This window comes from Schistocerca gregaria, chromosome 9 (genome assembly GCF_023897955.1).
Source record: "Schistocerca gregaria isolate iqSchGreg1 chromosome 9, iqSchGreg1.2, whole genome shotgun sequence".
In the NCBI taxonomy this organism is placed as follows: Eukaryota; Metazoa; Arthropoda; class Insecta; order Orthoptera; family Acrididae; genus Schistocerca; species Schistocerca gregaria.
Genome location: NC_064928.1, coordinates 150,436,125 through 150,444,886, shown reverse-complemented (window position 1 = coordinate 150,444,886; position 8,762 = coordinate 150,436,125).

Here is an 8,762-nt window from a genome sequence, read left to right as displayed (position 1 = left end):
AATGGATACAGGTGATCCCGAGAGGATGGGATGGCCGGCCGCTGTGGCCGAGCTGTTGTAGGCGCCTCAGTGCGGAACCGCGCTGCTGCTACAGTCGCAGTTTCGATTCCTGCCTCGGGCGTGGATGTGTGTGATTTAAGTAGTTCTAAATCTAGAGGACTGATGACCTCAGATGTTATGTCCCATAAAGCTCTGAGCAATTGAGAGAGGATGTTTACGTATGTATCACCTGTCAGAATCGTACCTAGACGTATCAGGGGTCCCACATCACTCCAACTGCACACGCTCTACACCATTACAGGGCCTGCAGTAGCTTGAACAGTCCCCTGATGAGATGCAGGGTCTATTGATTCATGCGGTTGTCTCCACACGCGTACACGTCCATTCGCTCGAATTAATTGGAAATGAGAATCGTCCAACCACGCAACATGTTTCCAGTTCAAAGTCGTGCAGTCATGAAGGGTACACGAGTGGCCCTTCGGCCCCGAAAGCCCATGCCGATAATGTTTCGTTGAATGATTCGCAACGTTGACACTTGTTGATGGCCCTGCACTGATATTTGCAGCATTTTGCGGAAGGGTTGCTCTTTTGTCTCGTTGAACGATTCTATTTAGTCGCCGTTGGTCCCGTTCTTGCAGGATCTTTTTCTGGCTGCAGCGATGTTGGAGATTTGATGTTTTCCGGATTCCTGATAATCACGGCACACTCGTGAAATGGTCGTACGGGAAAATCTCCATCACTATCTCGGAGATACTCGGTCCCACCGCTCATGCGCTGACTATAATATTACGTTTAAACTCATTTAAATCTTCATAGCCCGCCATTGTACTAGCAGTAACTGATCTAACAACTTCGCCAGACGCTTGTTGTCTTATATAGGCGTTGCTGACTGCAGCGCCGTATTCTGGATGTTTACAATCCCTGTACATGACTACGAATTCTTATAACATTTTCTTTAGCGCTTCAGTGTATAAAGCATTTGTGTTTGGTCTCACGAAATTTGAACTATTTTTGTCCCAGAGAATGATTACAAATTTACTTGTAAATGTGTGGGAGCTGGAAGGGGTTGGAGTGACGGAAATACTGTAATTCGTTGGTTATTTTCACAAATTTTGAAATATCTGTAAAGCTTAAAAGCGCCGTAACTTTAAATGAGACAAATGCACCATTCTTTCGAGTTTGAGAAATAGGTCCAAAAAATCGTGGATGACACGGAGTACTGCTATCGGTCGACGTAAGAAGTAAAAAGAAAAAATGAAATATGTGAGTGAATGTTCTTGGTGCCGCTGTCACTGTCCATAAAATCCTTCAAGATATATGACCGCATTAACAATTTGAAAAATTCTCCATGTTTCGACCACTGCTGCAAATGGCCTTCCTAACTGTTGAATGATAATAATTGAAGTTCTCGTATACTAGTGGAAAACATATTGTCGTAATCTGGTAGGGTACTGCCGATGAAGAGAGAGTTTGTTAGACGTCCGTTATTGGTGTTTGCTTTATTTTTTATCGCTAGTGGAAACATAATGACAAGAATGACAAGAACTAAAGGACGAGTAACTCACATCCTCCTCCTCCCCACACGCATCACAGTGCGAAATCTCTTTCTTCCACTAGTGTATAAAAACGAAAGTTTTTGTCATTCAGCTGTCAGCTCAATAAGCTGATGGGCGCCATTTACAACAGTGGCTGAAACGTTTGAAAATTTGTGTATTGTCAATCGACGTCTCATACACTGAAGAACTTTATTTGCAATGTAAACGAATGTTCAGTAAAGGAAAGGAACACGGCATATAAGACAGAAATGAATAGGGAGAGCAAGGAAGCTAAAGTAAGCTGATTTAGAAATTATGTGAACAATTGAAAAAGAAATTATCACACGAAAGGCAGATTTTCCATACACAAAAATGCAAGTATCTTCTAGTGAATTTCAAAGCATAGAGGTGAACACTAAGGGCACCAGCGGAATTCCATTTATAAAGAGAAATGGGAGAGCAGAAAAATGAAAAATGTAGATTTTGGGCCTCCGTGAGTTGGAAAAACTGTATTCGAAAAAGAAAGGGAAATCAGCCTTGAGTACTAGAGGATCCTATTACAGTGCTATAACGTTGTGGAAGACTTGCGATGAAAGACGGGGAAAAGGATAGGTAACACTTTTTTTGTAATTTCTGAAATCACTGGAGGAAAGAATCAACAAAACGATTATTCAAGTTTGTGTGTACAGTATGTTAGACATGAGACATATTGTCAGACGTCCGGAAGACACCAAAGAATGATTAAGAACTACTGTACGATCAGCTTGATAACTCGTGCATTCAAGATGCTCACCAAAATGAAGCATGAAGGATTTGAATACAAAATTGTGGATCCGGTACAAGACGATCACTTACGATTACGAAAGTTGAAGCTGTGATATCTGGCGTGACGGTTGATACTACAGATGGCCTGCAAGTTAACATGGACGCATTACAACAAAAGTGCATTTCGACAGACGCAAATTACGGCACTATAGAACAGTGATTCTCCCAGAAGCAATCTACGCAGCTGAAACAATGGTGACTGATGATCTTTCAAGAATTAGTGAAATAGAAAAACGGGAACGAACAATTATCAGGAAGATTTACGGGGCAATCAACAAAAACGGCATTGGATGAAGAGACTACAAAACGAGCTCTATATAAAGAACAACATAGTAACAGACGAAATCAGAAAACGCCTAGACTAATTTTATACAGATATCTACAGGTTGTAAGACTCCAGAACAGCAACGAAACTTTTCAGTATTATAACAAAGAGTAAATGGGGCACAGAATGGCTGAGAGACGTCCAGAGAAATGTGCAACTGAACAACATAAAAAATCTTGAAGACTGCACTGAGTACCGGAATAAAATAGCAAATGTGAAGTTTGAGGAAAGAACATCGTGTCAAGCTGGTTAAAAATGGACAGAAGAACGGAAGAAGGAGCACTCTGAGAGGACGAAGAGTTTTTGGGAAGCTACGACTATTTGGGTGGGTGGACATTAGAATATATGAAGTAACTAATGGAGGATACCGTTTGTAGGCCTTACTCTGAGACGAGGTTTTTGGCACAGTCAAACAAGTCGTGGCAGGATGGGTCAAACAAGTTAATAGACAGATTGCCGAGAAAATACATTCAAAATGAGGAATTGTGAGAAAGGAAAACGGGGAGAGAAGTGTTAGGATTAACACCGATGAAATAAAAGGAATCATTCTGTATCTTCAACTGTTCAACATCTCCATCAACGAAGGAATGATGAATATAAAGAAAGTCACTACTATTTAGAATTCAGTATGAAATGATACCAATACACACTTCCTTCGTAAGGGAAGTGTGAGACCTGTAGCGACAAAAACCGCATGGAGGTTTGCTTAGAAACTAAATCGCTCACCTCAAAAACAGTGTAATGAGCCATTCGCATACAAAACTGTGTATCTTACCACGAGAGACATTGGAATGGCCACCTATTGGTTGTCTAAGAAAGGAGTTTTTGACATGTGAAGAATCAAAATAACAATGTAAGAGCGTTAAAGACACCACCAACCTCTAAATGTGTACTACCGAATATAATGAAGCGCCGAAGAAACTTTTATAGGCATGACTATTCGAATACAGTGTTACGTAAACAGGCAGAAAACGCCGCTGCGGTCGGACACGCCTACACAGCTTGGTCCACTGATCGTGACCCGGCTAATGAATCACGAAATAAGCATCAAACAAAAAACAACAAAGAACGAAACCCGTCTAGCTTGAAGGGGGAAATCAGATGGCACTATGGTTGGCCCGCTAGATGGCGCTGCCATAGGTCAAACGGATATCAACTGCATTTGTTTTAAATAGGAACCCCCATTTTTTATTACAGAATCGTGTAGTACGTAAAGAAACACGAATGTTTCAGTTGGACCACATTTTTCGCTTTGTGATAGATGGATCTGCAGTAGTCACAAAGATATTGCTCACAATTCTAGACGAACAGTTGGTAACAGGTAGGGTTTTTAAATTAAAATACAGAACGGAGGTACATTATAACATTTTATTTCGGTTGTTCCAATGTGATACATGTACCTTTGTGAACTTATCATTTCTGAGAACGCATGCTGTTACAGCGTGATTACCTGTAAATACCACATTATTGCCATAAATGCTCAAAACGATGTCGGTCAAACTCAGTGCATTTGGCAGTATGTGTAACGACATTCCTCTCAACAGCGAGTAATTCGCCGTCCATAATGTTCATATATGCATTGACAATGCGCTGACGCATGTTGTCAGGTGTTGTCGGTGGCTCACGATAGCAAATATCCTTCAACTTTCCCCACAGAAAGAAATCCGGGTCGTCAGATCCGGTGAACGTGCGGGACATGATATGGTGCTTCGACGACCAATCCACCTGTCATGAAATATGCAATTCAATAACGTTTCAACCGCACGCGAGATATGAGCTGGACATCCATCATGTTGGAAGTACATCGCCAATCCGTCATGCACTGAAACATCCTGTAGTAACATCGGTAGAACATTACGTATGAAATCAGCATACATTGCACCATTTAGATTGCCATCGATAAAATTATCCTTCCTCCCACAATGCCACACAATACATTAACCCGCCAAGATCAATGATGTTCCACTTGTCGCAGCCATCGTGGATTTTCCGTTGCCTAATAGTGCATATTATGTCGGTTTACGTTACCACTGTTGCTGAATGACACTTCGTCGCTAAATAGAACTGTGCAAAAAATCTGTCATCGTCCCATAATTTCTCTTGTGCCCAATGGCAGAACTGCACATGACGTTCAAAGTCGTCGGCATACAATTCCTGGTGCACAGAAATGTGGTGTCACCGCCAGACACCACACATGCTAGATGGTAGCCTTTAAATCGGCCGCGGTCCGTTAGTATACGTCGGACCCGCGTGTCGCCACTATCAGTGATTGCAGACCGAGCGCCGCCACACGGCAGGTCTAGTCTAGAGAGACTCCCTAGCACTCGCCCAGTTGTACAGCCGACTTTACTAGCTATGGTTCATTGACTACACACGCTCTCATTTGCAGAGTCGACAGTTTAGTATAGCTTTCAGTTACGTCATTTGCTACGACCTAGCAAGGCGCCATGTTCAGTTACTATGTCTTCTGAACAGATAATATTGTGACTCATGTACCGTCAAGAGCGACGTTCATCATTAATGGATTAAAGTTAATTACCAAACTAATTACGTCCGGTTTCTGAATTCTAATTCCTTGTCATGTTCCAGACCTCACGTCACTATAGTTCTTCCCACCTCACGCCAGCCTGCGTGAGCTAAAATGCGTGCATTTCGGCCTCCAGTTGTAACACGGTGTAACAATAAATATGATACGGGTGCAATCGATTTTGATGTAGCATTCTCAACACCGAAGTTTTTGAGATTTCCGTATCTCGCGCAATTTGTCTGCGACTGATGTGCGGATTAGCCGCGGCAGCAGCTAAAACACCTACTTCGGCATCATCATTTGTTGCAGGTCTTGGTTGACGTTTCACATGTGGCTGAACACTTCCTGTTTCCTTAAATAACGTAACTATCCGGCGTATGGTGCGGCCACTTGGATGATGTCGTCTATGATACCGAACAGCATAAATAGCACACGCCCGTTGGGCATTTTGATCACAATAGCCATACATCAACACGATATCGACCTTTCTCGCAATTGGTAAATGGTCCATTTTATCACGGGTAATGTATCACGATAGCAAATACTCTTCAATCTGTACATCGATGAAGCAATGATGGAAATAAAAGAAAGGTTCAGGAGTGGAATTAAAATAGAAGGTGAAAGGATATCAATGATACGATTCGCTGATGACATTGCTATCCTGAGTGAAAGTGAAGAAGAATTAAATGATCTGCTGAACGGAATGAAGAGTCTAATGAGTACACAGTATGGTTTGAGAGTAAATCGGAGAAAGACGAAGGTAATGAGAAGTAGTAGAAATGAGAACAGCGAGAAACTTAACATCAGGATTGATGGTCATGAAGTCAATGAAGTTCATGAGTTCTGCAATAAAACAACCAATGACGGACGGAGCAAGGAGGACATCAAAAACAGACTCGCTATGGAAAAAAAGGCATTTCTTGGCCAAGAGAAGTCTACTAATATCAAATACCGGCCTTAATTTGAGGAAGAAATTTCTGAGAATTTACGTCTGTAGTACAGCATTGTATGGTAGTGAAACATGGATTGCGGGAAAACCAGAACAGAAGAGAAACGAAGCATTTCAGATGTGGTGCTACAGACGAATGTTGAAAATTAGCTGGGCTGATAAGATAAGGAATGAGGAGGTTCTGCGCAGAACCGGAGAGGAAAGGAATATGTGGGAAACACTGATAAGGTGAAAGGACAGGATGATAGGGCATCTGTTAAGACATGAGGGAATGACTTCCATATTACTAGAGGGAGGTGTAGAGGACAAAAACTGTAGAGGAAGACAGAGATTGGAATACGTCAAGCAGATAATTGAGGACGTAGGTTGCAAGTGCTACTCTGAGATGAAGAGGTTAGCACAGGAAAGGAATTCATTGCGGGCCGCATCAAACCAGTAAGTAGACTGATGTTCCAAAAAAAAAAAAAAAAATGAATCACGAAGCAAATATTGTCCGTACTGGCGGAATGTTACGTGATACCACGTACTTATGCGTTTGTGACTATTACAGCGCCTTCTATCACAAAGCGAAAAAGTGGTTCCACTAAAACATTCACATTTCTTTACGTACTACACGAATAAGTAATAAAAAATGGGGGTCCCCCCTAAAAAAAAAAGGAATTGATATCCGTTTGACCTATGGCAGCGCCATCCAGCGGGCCAACCATAGCACCATCTGGTTTCCCCCTTCAAGACAGACGAGTTTCGTTCTTTGCAGATTTTTCATTTGATGCTTATTTCGTGAGATGTTTGGCCCGGTCACTATCAATGGACCACCCTGTATGACACAACAAGTGACTGGCGCAGTTGTTAGATCGGTTACTGCTGCTACAATGGAAGGCTATCAAGATTTAAGTGCGTTTGAACGTGGTGTTATATTGGGTGCACGAGTGACAGGACACAGTATCTCCGAGGTAGCGATGAATTGAGGATTTTTCAAATGCCTCTGAGCACTATGCGACTTATCTTGTCATCAGTAGAACTTAGAACTAATTAAACCTAACTAACCTAAGGACATCACACACATCCATGCCCGAGGCAGGATTCGAACCTGCGACCGTAGCAGTCGCTCCGCTCCAGACTGTAGCGCCTAAAACCGCACGGCCACTGCGGCCGGCTAATTGAGAATTTTCCCCTACGACCATTTCACGAATGCACCATCAGCATCAGGAATCGGGTCAAACATCGAAGCTCAAACGTCGATGCGCCCGGATAAAGAACGGGATCAACGGATGACTGGTGCAGATTACACTGCTGGACCATCAGCAACTTCCAGTGTGCGAAGTATTTCACGAAACCTCATCGATATGGGCTTTCGGAGCCGAAGACCCACTCGTGTACCCTTGATGAGTGAGCGACAGAAAGCTTTAAGTCTCATCTGGGCCCGTCAGCAACAACGCTGGGCTGTTGATGACTCGAAACATGTTGCCAGGTAGAACGAGTCTCGTTTCAATTTGTGTCGGGCGACTGGTCATGTGCGGATGTGGAGACAACGTCATGAATCCATGGATCATGAATGTCAGCAGGGGCTATTAAAGCTGGTGGAGGCTCTGTTATGGTCAGGGACGTGTGGAACTGGAGTGGTATCGCATCCCTGATATTTCTAGATATAACTCTTACATGTGTCACGAACGCAATCTTCCATTGATGACTATTGTGCATTCCGACTGACTGGGCCAATTCAAACATGACAATGCGACACCCAACACGTACACAATTGCTACATAGTGACTCCAGGAATACTCTTCTGAGTTTAAACGCTTCCGCTGGCCACCAAACTCCCCAGACATGAACTTTATTGAGCATATCTGGGATGCCTTGCGAAGTGCTGTTGAGAACACCGTTCGAACTCTTACGGGTTTATGGACAGCCCTACAGGATTCATGTTGTCAATTCCTTCCAGCACTACATCAGGCATTAGTCGAGTGCATGCCATGTCGTGTTGCGGCACTTCTGAGTGCTCGGAGGCCCTACACTATGTTAGAAATGTATACCAGTTTCTTTGGGTCTTCAGTGTATAAGCACTTTATAAGAAGACTCGTTGTAAGACAATGAGAAACCACAAGTAAAATTAGCTGGTCGTCGCTTTATCATACTTTACTGTGTGCTATATAGTAAAATTTCTGCACCGAAATACATATATTAATATGTCATCCGTAATAGGCACATTATGAAGGGGACATAACGGTATAAAATTTTGGAAAAATAACTGTGGATTGCTTGAATGCTAAGTGACGTTGAATGTGGAAAAGTCACATGTGCATATCGTGCTGTTCCTAATTACATTGACTACTTCGCTGGTATCCCACATTCTTCACTTTGAAGAAAGAATAGCTGCGTAACACTATCAAGTAGGTAGAAAAAGTTTGTTGCTATCATAGCGTATTTATTTTAAGCACTAATTCAAGACATTGAGGCATGTATGTTATCTGTGCGATTATATCGATATTTTGTTTGTTCACGCTATGAATGTACTCACTTAAAATCATGAGTAGGCGATTCTTCCAATGACTATAGTGGTAAGGCGTACAGTTGCGCATACGAATGGCTGGTACGGCTGTT